Source organism: Aegilops tauschii, chromosome 2 (assembly GCF_002575655.3).
Source record: "Aegilops tauschii subsp. strangulata cultivar AL8/78 chromosome 2, Aet v6.0, whole genome shotgun sequence".
Taxonomy (NCBI): Eukaryota; Viridiplantae; Streptophyta; class Magnoliopsida; order Poales; family Poaceae; genus Aegilops; species Aegilops tauschii.
In genome coordinates, this window is record NC_053036.3 from 36,993,719 (window position 1) to 37,006,662 (window position 12,944).

Below are 12,944 nucleotides of genomic sequence, written 5' to 3' on the forward strand. Positions count from 1 at the left end.
CTTCTTTTGTAGTTGCGGATGCTTGCAATAGGAGTTAATCATAAGTGGGATGTTTGTCCAAGTAAGGGCAGCACCCAAGCACCGGTCCACCCACATATCAAATTATCAAAGTACCGATTGCGAATCATATGAACGTGATGAAAACTAGCTTGACGATAATTCCCATGTGTCCTCGGGAGCGCTTTTCTCTATATAAGAGTTTGTCCAGGTTTGTCCTTTGCTACAAAAAGGATTGGGCCACCTTTCTGCACTTTATTTACTTTTGTTACTTGTTGCTCGTTACAAATTATCTTATCACAAAACTATCTGTTACCTATAATTTCAGTGCTTGCAGAGAATACCTTGCTGAAAACCGCTTATCATTTCCTTCTGCTCCTCGTTGGGTTCGACACTCTTACTTACAGAAAGGACTACGATAGATCCCCTATACTTGTGGGTCATCAAGACTCTTTTCTGGCGCTGTTGCCGGGGAGTGAAGCGCCTTTGGTATGTGGAATTTGGTAAGGAAAAATTTATATAGTGTGCTGAAATTTATTGTCACTTGTTACTATGGAAAGTAATCCTGTGAGGGGCTTGTTCGGGGTATCTTCACCCCGACCAGTAGAGCAAAGAGTTGCTCCTCAACCTACTGAACCTACTGAAAATGAAAATGTCTACTTTGAAATTCCTTCGGGTATGATAGAAAAATTGCTAGCTAATCCTTTTGCAGGAGATGGAACATTACATCCTGATGAGCACATAATATATGTGGATGAAGTTTGTGGATTATTTAAGCTTGCAGGTATGCCCGATGATGTTATCAAGAAGAAGGTCTTCCCTTTATCTTTGAAGGGAGATGCATTGACATGGTATAGGCTATGTGATGATATGGGATCATGGAACTACAAACGATTGAAATTGGAATTTCATCAGAAGTTTTATCCTATGCATCTTGTTCATCGTGATCGCAACTACATATATAATTTTTGGCCTCGCGAAGGAGAAAGCATCGCTCAAGCTTGGGGGAGGCTTAAGTCAATGTTATATTCATTCCCCAATCATGAGCTCTCAAGAGAAATGATTATTCAAAATTTTTATGCTCGGCTTTCTGATAACAATCGCACCATGCTCGATACTTCTTGTGCTGGCTCTTTTATGATGAAGACTATGGAATTCAAATGGGATTTATTGGAAAGAATTAAACGCAACTCTGAAGATTGGAATCTCGACGAAGGTAAGGAGTCAGGTATGACACCTAAGTTTGATTGTGTTAAATCTTTTATGGATACCGATGTTTTCCATAAATTTAGCACTAAATATGGACTTGACTCAGAGATAGTAGCTTCTTTCTGTGAATCTTTTGCTACTCATGTTGATCTCCCTAAGGAGAAGTGGTTTAAATATCATCCTCCCATATAAGTAAAAGTAGTTGCACCTATTAAAGTTGAAGAAAAGACTATCACTTATAATGATCCTATTGTTCCTACTGCCTATGTTGAGAAACCACCTTTCCCTGTTAGAATATAGGATCATGCTAAAGCTTCAACTATGGTTCGTAAAAGCAATATTAGAACTTACACACCTCCTGAGCAAGTTAAAGTTGAACCTAATATTGCTATTGTTAAAGATCTCTTGGCTGATAATATTGATGGGCATGTTATTTATTTCTGTGATGAGACTGCTACAATTGCTAAACCTTGTGCTAAAGATAAACATAGACCTGTGGTAGGCATTCCTGTTATTTATGTTAAAATAGGAGATCATTGTTATCATGGCTTGTGTGATATGGGTGCTAGTGCTAGTGCAATACCTATTGACTTATACAAAGAAATTATGCATGATATTGCACCTACTGAGTTAGAAGAAAGTGATGTCACAATTAAACTTGCCAATAGAGATACTATATCACCAATTGGAATTGTTAGAGATGTTGAAGTCTTATGTGGGAAAACTAAATATCCGGCTGATTTTCTCGTTCTTGGTTCCCCACAAGATAGCTTTTGTCCCATTATATTTGGTAGACCCTTCTTAAACACTGTTAATGCTAGGATAGACTGCGAGAAGGATGTTGTTACTATTGGTTTAGGTGATATGTCTCATGAGTTCAACTTCTCTAAATTTCGTAGACAACACCGTGAAGAGGAACTGCCTAGTAAAGATGAAATTACTGGTCTTGCTTCTATTGTCGTACCTCCTAGTGATCCTTTAGAACAATATTTGCTAGACCATGAAAATGATATGTTTATGAATGAAAGAAGGGAAATAGATGAAGTGTTCTTTAAACAGGGACCTATTCTGAAACACAACTTGCCTGTTGAAATCCTAGGGGATCCTCCTCCACCCAAGGGTGATCCCGTGTTTGAGCTTAAACCATTGCCTGATACCCTTAAATATGCTTATCTTGATGAAAAGAAGATATACCCTGTTATTATTAGAGCTAACCTTTCAGAGAAGGAGGAAGAAAAATTATTGAAAACTCTGAAGAAGCACCATGCTGCTATTGGATATACTCTTGATGATCTTAAGGGCATTAGTCCCACTCTATGCCAACACAAAATAAATTTGGAGAAAGATGCCAAACCAGTTATTGATCATCAACGACGGCTGAATCCTAAAATGAAAGAAGTGGTAAGAAAGGAAATACTAAAGCTCCTTGAGGCAGGTATAATCTATCCCGTTGCTGATAGTCAGTGGGTAAGTCCTGTCCATTGTGTCCCTAACAAGGGATGTATTACTGTCGTTCCTAATGATAAAAATGAATTGATTCCGCAAAGAATAATTACAGGTTATAGGATGGTAATTGATTTCCACAAATTAAATAAAGCTACTAAAAAAGATCATTACCCCTTAACATTCATTGATCAAATGCTAGAAAGATTATCCAAACATACACATTTTTGCTTTCTAGATGGTTATTCTGGCTTCTCTCAAATACCTGTGTCAGCTGATGATCAAGCTAAGACCACTTTTACTTGCCCTTTCGGTACTTTTGCTTATAGATGTATGCGTTTTGGTTTATGTAATGCACCTGCTACCTTTCAAAGATGCATGATGGCTATATTCTCTGATTTTTGTGAAAAGATTTGCGAGGTTTTCATGGACGACTTCTCCGTCTATGGATCCTCTTTTGATGATTGCTTGAGCAACCTTGATCGAGTTTTGCAGAGATGTGAAGAAACTAATCTTGTCTTGAACTGGGAAAAGTGCCACTTTATGTGTAATGAATGCATTGTCTTGGGGCATAAATTTCTGAAAGAGGTATTGAAGTTGATAAAGCTAAAGTTGATGCTATTGAAAAGATGTCATGTCCCAAGGACATCAAAGGTATAAGAAGTTTTCTTTGACACGCTGGGTTTTACAGGTGGTTCATTAAGGACTTCTCAAAAATTTCTCGTCCTCTGACTAATCTATTGCAAAAAGATATACCATTTGTCTTCGATGATGACTGTGTAGAAGCATTTGAAATACTTAAGAAAGCATTGATTTCTGCACCTATTGTTCAGCCACCTGATTGGAATTTACCCTTTGAAATTATGTGTGATGCTAGCGATTATGCTGTAGGTGCGGTTCTAGGGCAAAGAGTTGATAAGATATTAAATGTTATTCAATATGCTAGTAAAACTCTAGACAATGCCTAGAGAAATTATGCTACTACTGAAAAAGAATGCTTAGCAGTTGTATTTGCTTGTGATAAGTTTAGACCTTATATTGTTGATTCTAAAGTAACTATTCACACTGATCAAGCTGCTATTAAATATCTTATGAAAAAGAAAGATGCTAAACCTAGACTTATTAGATGGGTCCTCTTGCTACAAGAATTTGATTTGCATATTATTGATAGAAAGGGAGCTGAGAACCCCGTTGCAGACAACTTGTCTAGGTTAGAAAATGTTCTTGATGACCCACTACCTACTGATGATAGCTTTCCTGATGAACAATTAAACGTCATAAATGCTTCTCGTACTGCTCCATGGTATGCTGATTATGCTAATTACATTGTTGCTAAATTCATACCACCTAGTTTCACATACCAGCAAAAGAAAAAGTTTTTCTATGATTTGAGACATTACTTCTGGGATGACCCGCATCTTGATAAAGAAGGATTAGATGGTGTTATTAGACGTTGTGTGCCTGAGCATGAACGGGAACAGATCCTACGCAAGTGTCACTCCGAGGCTTATGGAGGACAGCATGCTGGAGATAGAACTGCACATAAGGTATTGCAATCCGGTTTTTATTGGCCTACTCTCTTTAAGGATGCCCGTAAGTTTGTCTTATCTTGTGATGAATGTCAAAGAATTGGTAATATTAGTAGACGTCAAGAAATGCCTATGAATTATTCACTTCTTATTGAACCATTTGATGTTTGGGGCTTTGATTATATGGGACCGTTTCCTGCCTCTGATGGGTATACACATATTTTAGTTGCTGTTGATTACGTTACTAAGTGGGTAGAAGCTATTCCAACTAGTAGTGCTGATCATATCACTTCTATTAAGATGCTTAAAGAAGTTATTTTTCTGAGGTTTGGAGTCCCTAGATATTTAATGACTGATGGTGGTTCACATTTTATTCATGGTGCCTTTCGTAAAATGCTTGCTAAGTATGATGTTAATCATAGAATTGCATCTCCTTATCACCCGCAGTCTAGTGGACAAGTAGAATTGAGCAATAGAGAGCTCAAATTAATTTTGCAAAAGACTGTTAATAGATCTAGAAAGAATTGGTCCAAGAAACTAGATGATGCATTATGGGCCTATAGAACTGCATATAAAAATCCTATGGGTATGTCTCCGTATAAAATGGTTTATGGAAAAGCATGTCACTTACCTCTCGAACTTGAACATTAGGCATATTAGGCCATTAAAGAGCTCAACTATGATTTCAAACTTGCCGGTGAGAAGAAGTTATTTGACATTAGCTCACTTGATGAATGGAGAACCCAAGCCTATGAGAATGCCAAGTTGTTTAAAGAAAAAGTTAAAAGATGGCATGACAAAAGAATACAAAAGCGTGAGTTTAATGTAGGTGATTATGTATTGCTATACAACTCTTGTTTAAGATTTTTTGCAGGAAAACTTCTCTCTAAATGGGAAGGTCCTTACGTTATCGAGGAGGTCTATCGTTCCGGTACCATAAAAATTAACAACTTCGAAGTCACAAATCCGAAGGTGGTGAACGGTCAAAGAATCAAACACTATATCTCAGGTAATCCTATAATGTTGAAACCAACGTTAATGAAACCGCAACCCCGGAGGAATACATGAGAGACACTTTCCAGAACATTTCAGACTCCGAAAAGGAATAGGTATGTGGTACGGTAAGTAAACCGACTCCAAAACAGTTCTAATGGCAATTTTTCTCCGTTTTGGAATATTTAGAAAAATAGAAAAATAGGAAGCAATCTGGGAAGGACACGAGGGTGGAGGACGCGCCCTACCCCCCTGGGCGCGCCCCCCTGCCTCGTGGGCACCTCGTGCGCTCTCCGGACTCCGTTTTCTTGCACGATACATATTTTGGTCGGTAAAAATTCATTATATAATCTCCCGAAGGTTTTGACTCCTGTATCACGCAAATATCCTTTGTTCTTATTTCGAGCTGTTTTCTGTGAGGGTTGTCAAGGCCGGGCATCATGTCGTCCCCCTCCTCCAACAATGTTGACAACGATGCTTGGCTAATGAAGATAGAGCTGAAGAGGGAAGAACCCATGGAGATCAACAAGGATGAAGGGATCAAGGAGGCCACGGAGGATCAAGCTCCGGCAGCAGAAGACATCGTTCAACTTGATCACAATCTTCTTACCCCAACTGATATCGAAGCTTTCAAGATGATTGAGTTAGCTCGTATACAAAACAAGTATCTCACACCTGAAAATATTTTGTTGAAGGAGCATATCACCGCACTCAAAGGCATTATCCGCAAGTTGGAGGACCTCTTACGCTCGATGTGCGACTATCCATCATCACCTCCGTCTTCTTCACCGGCAAAGAAGATATAGTCATATGGGTATGGGCACTCCCCTTGGCAACTACCAAGCTTGGGGGAGGTGCCCCGGTATCGTATCACCACCACATCTCCTATCTTTATCGTTTTTCTTAGTTCGATCCTTTTTAGCATTATCTTGATCTAGTAGAATAAAAGTTTTAGTATGATCTAGTTTTGAGTTTTGCTTTACGATCCCTCTATGTAATCGAGTCCGTGAGCCATATAATAAAGATTAGTGTTGAGTCAAGGGCTTGATTATCTTGCTATGATCTTGAGTGAATAAAAGAAAAGAGAAAAGAATAAAAAGAAATAAAGAGATCATATTGATCTTATGGAGAGTAATGACTTCACATAGAAAGAGTATGATGATTAAAAGTTGTTGAGAGTTGACAAACATAGATTTGGTCATTGTTGCAATTAATAGGAAGTAATAAAGAAAGAGAGGTTTCACATATAAATATACTATCTTGGACATCTTTTATGATTGTGAGCACTCATTAAAATATGACATGCTAAAGAGTTTATGTTCGACAAGGAAGACAACGTAATGGGAGTCCACCATATCTACCTATGGATTGAGTAAGATCCTTCAAGTAAGTTGTCATCGGTGCAAGGAATAAAAATTGCTCTCTAAATATGTATGATTGATTAGTGTGGAGGAAATAAGCTTTATACGATCTTGTGATGTGGAAGAAATAAAAGCGACGGACTGCATAATAAAGGTCCATATCACAAGTGGCAATATAAAGTGATGTTCTTTCGCATTAAGATTTTGTGCATCCAACCCTGAAAGCACATGGCAACCTCTGCTCCCCTCTGCGAAGGGACTATCTTTTACTTCTATCTTCTACCTTATGCAAGAGTCATGGTGATCTTCACCTTTCCTTTTTATATTTTATCCTTTGGCAAGCACAGTGTGTTGGAAAGATCCAGACATATATATCTAATTGGATGTAAGTTAGCATGAACTATTATTGTTGACATTACCCTTGAGGTAAAAGGTTGGGAGGCGAAACTATAAGCCCCTATCTTTCTCTGTGTCCGATTAAAATTCCGTAACCACAAGTATTGCGTGAGTGTTAGCAATTGTGAAAGACTAAATGATAGTTGAGTATGTGGACTTGCTGAAAAGCTCAGACATAGACTCTTTCTGATGTTATGATAAATTGCAATTGCTTCAATGACTGAGATTATAGTTTGTTAGTTCTCAATAAAGTTTCTGATACATACTTTGCATTGTGAATAGATTATTACTTGAGCATAAGAAATCATATGACATAATCCATATATGTTGTTGTTATGAGAATAATCATGATGCCCTCATGTCCGTATTTTATTTTATCGACACCTCTACCTCTAAACATGTGGACATATTTATCGTTATCGGCTTCCGCTTGAGGACAAGCGAGGTCTAAGCTTGGGGGAGTTAATACGTCCATTTTGCATCATGCTTTTATATCGATATTTATTGCATTATGGGCTGTTATTACACATTATGTCACAATACTTATGCCTATTCTCTCTTATTTTACAAGGTTTACATAAGAAGGGAGAATGCCGGCAGCTGGAATTCTGGGCTGGAAAAGGAGCAAATATTAGAGACCTATTCTGCACAACTCCAAAAGTCCTGAAACTCCACGGAAGTTATTTTTGGAAATAATGAAAAATACTGAGCGGAAGAAATACCAGAGGGGGCCCACACCCTGGCCACGAGGGTGGGGGCGCGCCCTACCTCCCTGGGCGCGCCCCCTGCCTCGTGGGCCCCCTGTTGGCCCTGCGGTGCCCATCTTCTGCTACATGAAGTCTTTCGTTCGAAGAAAAATAAGGAGCAAGCTTTCGGGATGAGACTCCGCCGCCACGAGGCGGAACCAATCTAGGGCTCTGGCGGAGCTGTTCTTCCGGGGACACTTCCCTTCGGGAGGGGGAAATCATTGCCATCGTCATCACCAACGCTCCTCTCATCGGGAGGGGGCCAATCTCCACCAACATCTTCACCAGCAAAGCCCTAGTTCATCTCTTGTATCCAATTCTTGTCTCTAAGTCTGGGATTGGTACTTGTAGGTTGCTAGTAGTGTTGATTACTCCTTGTAGTTGATGCTAGTTGGTTTATTTGGTGGAAGATCATATGTTCAGATCCTTTATGCATATTAATACTCCTCCGATTATGAACATGAATATGCTTTGTGAGTTAGTTACATTTGTTCCTGAGGACATGGGAGAAGTCTTGCTATTAGTAGTCATGTGAATTTGGTATTCGTTCGATATTTTGATGAGATGTACGTTGTCTCTCCTCTAGTGGTGTTGTGTGAACGTCGACTACATGACACTTCAGCATTGTTTGGGCCTAGAGGAAGGCATTGGGAATTAATAAGTAGATGATGGGTTGCTAGAGTTACAGAAGCTTAAACCCTAGTTTATGCGTTGCTTCGTAAGGGGCTGATTTGGATCCATATGTTTCATGCTATGGTTAGGTTTACCTTAATACTTCTTTTGTAGTTGCGGATGCTTGTCCAAGTAAGGGCAGCACCCAAGCACCGGTCCACCCACATATCAAATTATCAAAGTACCGAACGCGAATCATATGAACGTGATGAAAACTAGCTTGACGATAATTCCCATGTGTCCTCGGGAGCGCTTTTCTCTATATAAGAGTTTGTCCAAGCTTGTCCTTTGCTACAAAAAGGATTTGGCCACCTTGCTGCACTTTATTTAATTTTGTTACTTGTTGTTCGTTACAAATTATCTTATCACAAAACTATCTGTTACCTATAATTTCAGTGCTTGCAGAGAATACCTTGCTGAAAACCGCTTATCATTTCCTTCTGCTCCTCGTTGGGTTCGACACTCTTACTTATCGAAAGGACTAGCGATAGATCCCCTATACTTATGGGTCATCAGTATACACATTGAACTTAGCAGTAGCGCGGCATCGTATAATGCGCTACTGCTAAAATCCATAGTAGTAGCGCGTTCTGAAAATGCGCTACTTCTAAGGCTAAGCATGTAAAAAAATCAAAAATACATTAGTCATCAATGATCTTTTTGTGTAGAATCTAAATTGTCAATAGGAATCTTCCCCGGTTTTTAAGAACCGGCGAAGATTCCTATTGCAGCCACAGATCCTACACATAGAGTTCAGTGAAGACCAAGTGCTTGTGATGGTTTGAGAAATAACGTATTTAAGGTGGTAAACACCCTGTTCGCTTAGCAGTATTGGACTAAACTTAGGGGATGAGACTTTAGTACTAGCGATTGTTGTAGAAAAGTGCTACTGCTAAGAACTTTAGCAGTAGCGCTTCTTTTGGAAAGGCGCTACTACAACACATGGTTTGGGTGCGACGACCTGGCAATTGTAGCAGTAGCGCACTTTTCCTCTAGCGCGCTACTGCTAAATGTGTATTAGTAGCTTGCTCTTTTGAAGCGCGCTATTGCTAAGTAGCAGTAGCGTCTGTTTTTATCTCGCGTTGTTGGTAAGATTCTGTGTATAAGGTTTTCCCTAGTAGTGTGAAGATGATCGCGGAGTCCGTTGCGACCTTTGCAAGGTGACCTAGCGGAACCAACTCGAGCGCAGAAAATGAGCAAGTAGCAACAGAAGGGAGAACGGCAGGTGTACCTGGCTCCAGATTCCGGGCCACGGCTCGGAGCTCCGCCCACTCGAGGATGGGCAGAGCCGGGCTACCGTCCGGGCGGGCAACGTCGAGCCGAGCGCTACGTCGAGAGGCTGTCACCGGGGAGGAGGCAGACTGGCCGCGGCGGGAGTAGGCGGCGAAGCATGGAGGGGGGAGGCTGGGAAGCCACCGGGGTGGTAACCCGGGTCTCCCCATCTGCGACGGGGTCCTGCACCGGGGCGAGCTGGATCGCCAGCCCGGAGCAGCCGAGGGGCAGGGTCGCTGGGGATGGAGCGGGTAGCGACGGGGCAGAGACGGGAGGCACCAGGGCCACCTCCGGCAGCGGAGAAGGAGGGGGGTCCGCTGCCTGAGGTGGGAGGTCATCCGCAGGGGCAGCCGAAGGAGAGCGCGAGTCCGGAGGAGGGACCGAAGCATCAGCGGGCAACCCAACAGGGAGGAGGGCCAGAGGGGAGACGTCCTCGACGGGTCCCGGCGAGTCCGAGGAGGGGACCAGATCAACACCCAGTCCAGGCCCAACGGTGGAGAGGTCGGCGGGGGAGCGTGGTGAGGACGCAGAGAAAACCACCAGACCGACGCTAGAGGCATCACTCCCCTCCGAGGGCTCGGGCGCCGGGTCCGCTCGGATGACCGATGGGAGCGGCGTGGCAGACAGGGGGGCGAGGGCAGCCTAGCGGCCGTGGGTCCCAGCGGCAAGAGGTGGGGGCCAAGGCGACGGAGAGCAGGAGCGCGAGTCATCCGAGCCCCCATCATCCTCACAGCGGTGGGAGCGGTGGTGGTGGCGGCCGTGGCAGTCCCCGTCAGTCCCTGGATTGCCACCGGGAGGGCCGTCGTCAGAGAAGCGAGGGCGGCCCACGTGGTTGGGAGGCTCAGGGGCAATCCGGAGGTCGAAGCCCTGGTCGTTGAAGAACACTCAGATGGTGGCGCGAAGCTTGGAGGAGTCCAGACACTTGACCTTGACTCGGACCTCCTCCTCTTTGCGGAGGGAAAGCTCGTCGACCACCACCAACTTGCCCAGGATCCGGGACATCTGGAGAATGACAGACTCATAACGAGCAATGTCTGGGAGTCCGGCCACAAGGATCTAGGAAGTGTCCAGGACGGCCACCGCCTTCGGGTCGAGGATGGGCTCGGTGATGTCGACGACGAGCTGGTTGAGGGCGAGGGTGATCTAACCACTGCGGGTGGCATAGCCGTAGCTGATGGCGTCGGGGAAGATCACGGTGAAGATGTTGCCAACGGAAGGTGTGACCACCCAGTCCCACTAGCGCCGGTAGGGGTGGTTGAGCTCAGCCTCGATCATCTCGGGTGAGGCAACCCCATCCACCACTTTGACAATCGCCTAAAGAGAGGGGGTGGGCGGTGGGACGTCGGGGACCTCAAGGTGGAAGAATCCGAGCACCTCAATGCCGTGGCCGTACATCATGAGCTCAGAGGTCACCGGCCACTCCGGGCACAGAAGGGTGGCCCAGGTCCTTGCAGATGTAGCAGCACTGAGGAGTGACGCAGTCGCAGTTGACTTGAGAGTGACCCGCCACCCCGCAGTTGAGGCACGGGGGACGGGGAAGCCCGGAGCCGGGCCCCGGAGCGGCAGAGGAGCCCGGAACAAGCGAGGGAGGGCCGGCCTGGGCCACTGTGTCAGCAACTTATTTAAGCAGTTGATTATTACTGTCCTAGTAATCTGATGAAATGACGTCTGAATTAGTTTCAGTTAATCTTTTGATCAATGATTAGAATTGGTAAATAACATCTCTTTTGTTCTCAAGTTGTTGACATTTCGATGCACAAAATTTCAGTCACACAGTTTTCCTTGTGATAGATTGCAGTCACACATGATAAAGACAAAGGGAAGAAGTAGAAGATCATAGTCTGTCAGGCTATTGAGCATCTACACATCAAGCTACAAGATATGGTGAATTGTGGCACATCACTATGTAACTAGTAGCAAAGCATACATCCTCGACAATGACAATGACAATAACAATAACATCTGCACTGACCTCACTCATGACTATCTCGGCCACGATTATTGTGCCCTCACTTTTAGTAACCTCTCCAAAGGATATGAGGACTATCGAGTTGTCTGAGCTCCTCATGGGCTTCTTCTACAATAATTCCATATGCAATGTACTACTTGTCCCTGCCGCTTCTACTGACACTGCAGATGATGTCGGTTTCATTCCTTCGACTTCCTCTTCAAAATCACCGGCTACGAGGCCACGACATTCCTGTCGTTTGTGACTCTAGCGCTATGACTGTGGGGATGTTTGAGTATAGTGTCTACCTTATCTCTACGAGACAACCTTAAAAAAACACTTGTATGTGGGGCCCGAGTCGACTTTCCATTGATATAAGGCAGGGAAAATGATCAAACCACGAAATAAAACGGGGCAAATTTAATTATCCTCCAAATTCTGCTATATTCACCTTCCCATACTTTGTCATGCCAACCTATTTAGCAGACAAGCTTATGATGTCATGGAAGAACAAAGGATTCTGCTACCCACCAACGATTCCATGTGTAGGCTGTGAGTCAGCTGCCCTCATAACCTTTTGTATTACATCCTTAGATTAGTTAATATTTGTGTTAATAATTAGGACATATTTAATAGTTTAGTATGTTTGAACCCGCAACATTTTCACACTGATGACGTCACTGCTGCTACCCGGGATGAATAAATTCATATCAGTAATTCCACCCGACGAGGGTGATGTGTTGATTGTGTACTAACTGAACTGGCCGTATATGAGGACTTTAATTCGGGTACATGAGAAATGCCACGTGCAGTCTAATAAAAAAAACCTTTCAGCATTTTAGTTTTGCAGTGCGCAATTCAGCAAAACTTGAATGCTGAAAGATCACGGAAACGAAACTGAAACTGAAAGGGCTGGATTCCGATGGTAATTCTCTCCGGTCTATATTGCGACTCGTAGCAGCTAGTGGCAGGTTGATGATAATTAATAAATGCAGCTTTGTCCAATCATTCCCACCTGCTTAATTAGCTAGTACTCCCCGACGACTAATTGATGAGTGGCTGCAGCTAACAATTTTTTACTCCCTTCTCCTCATAATATAAAAGCGTTTTTCACACTGTATTTTATTTGTTGTGATACGTACTTAATTTAGATGACAACGTTTATCTCGACCGGGCCTTTTGTCGTTACTATAGATGTGCTTTAATTTATAGCATCTGTGCATGGGATCCGATATTCCGATCCATGCAACAGCGATCTTCTAACAGAAACTGGGGCATCAAGCCCGCCGTGCTCCGAAACCAATCCACATTTTTGTCCGCATGGAACCTGCTGTGCTTAATTTAGTGATTTAGCCAGTCATAAAGATTTAAAAAGTCA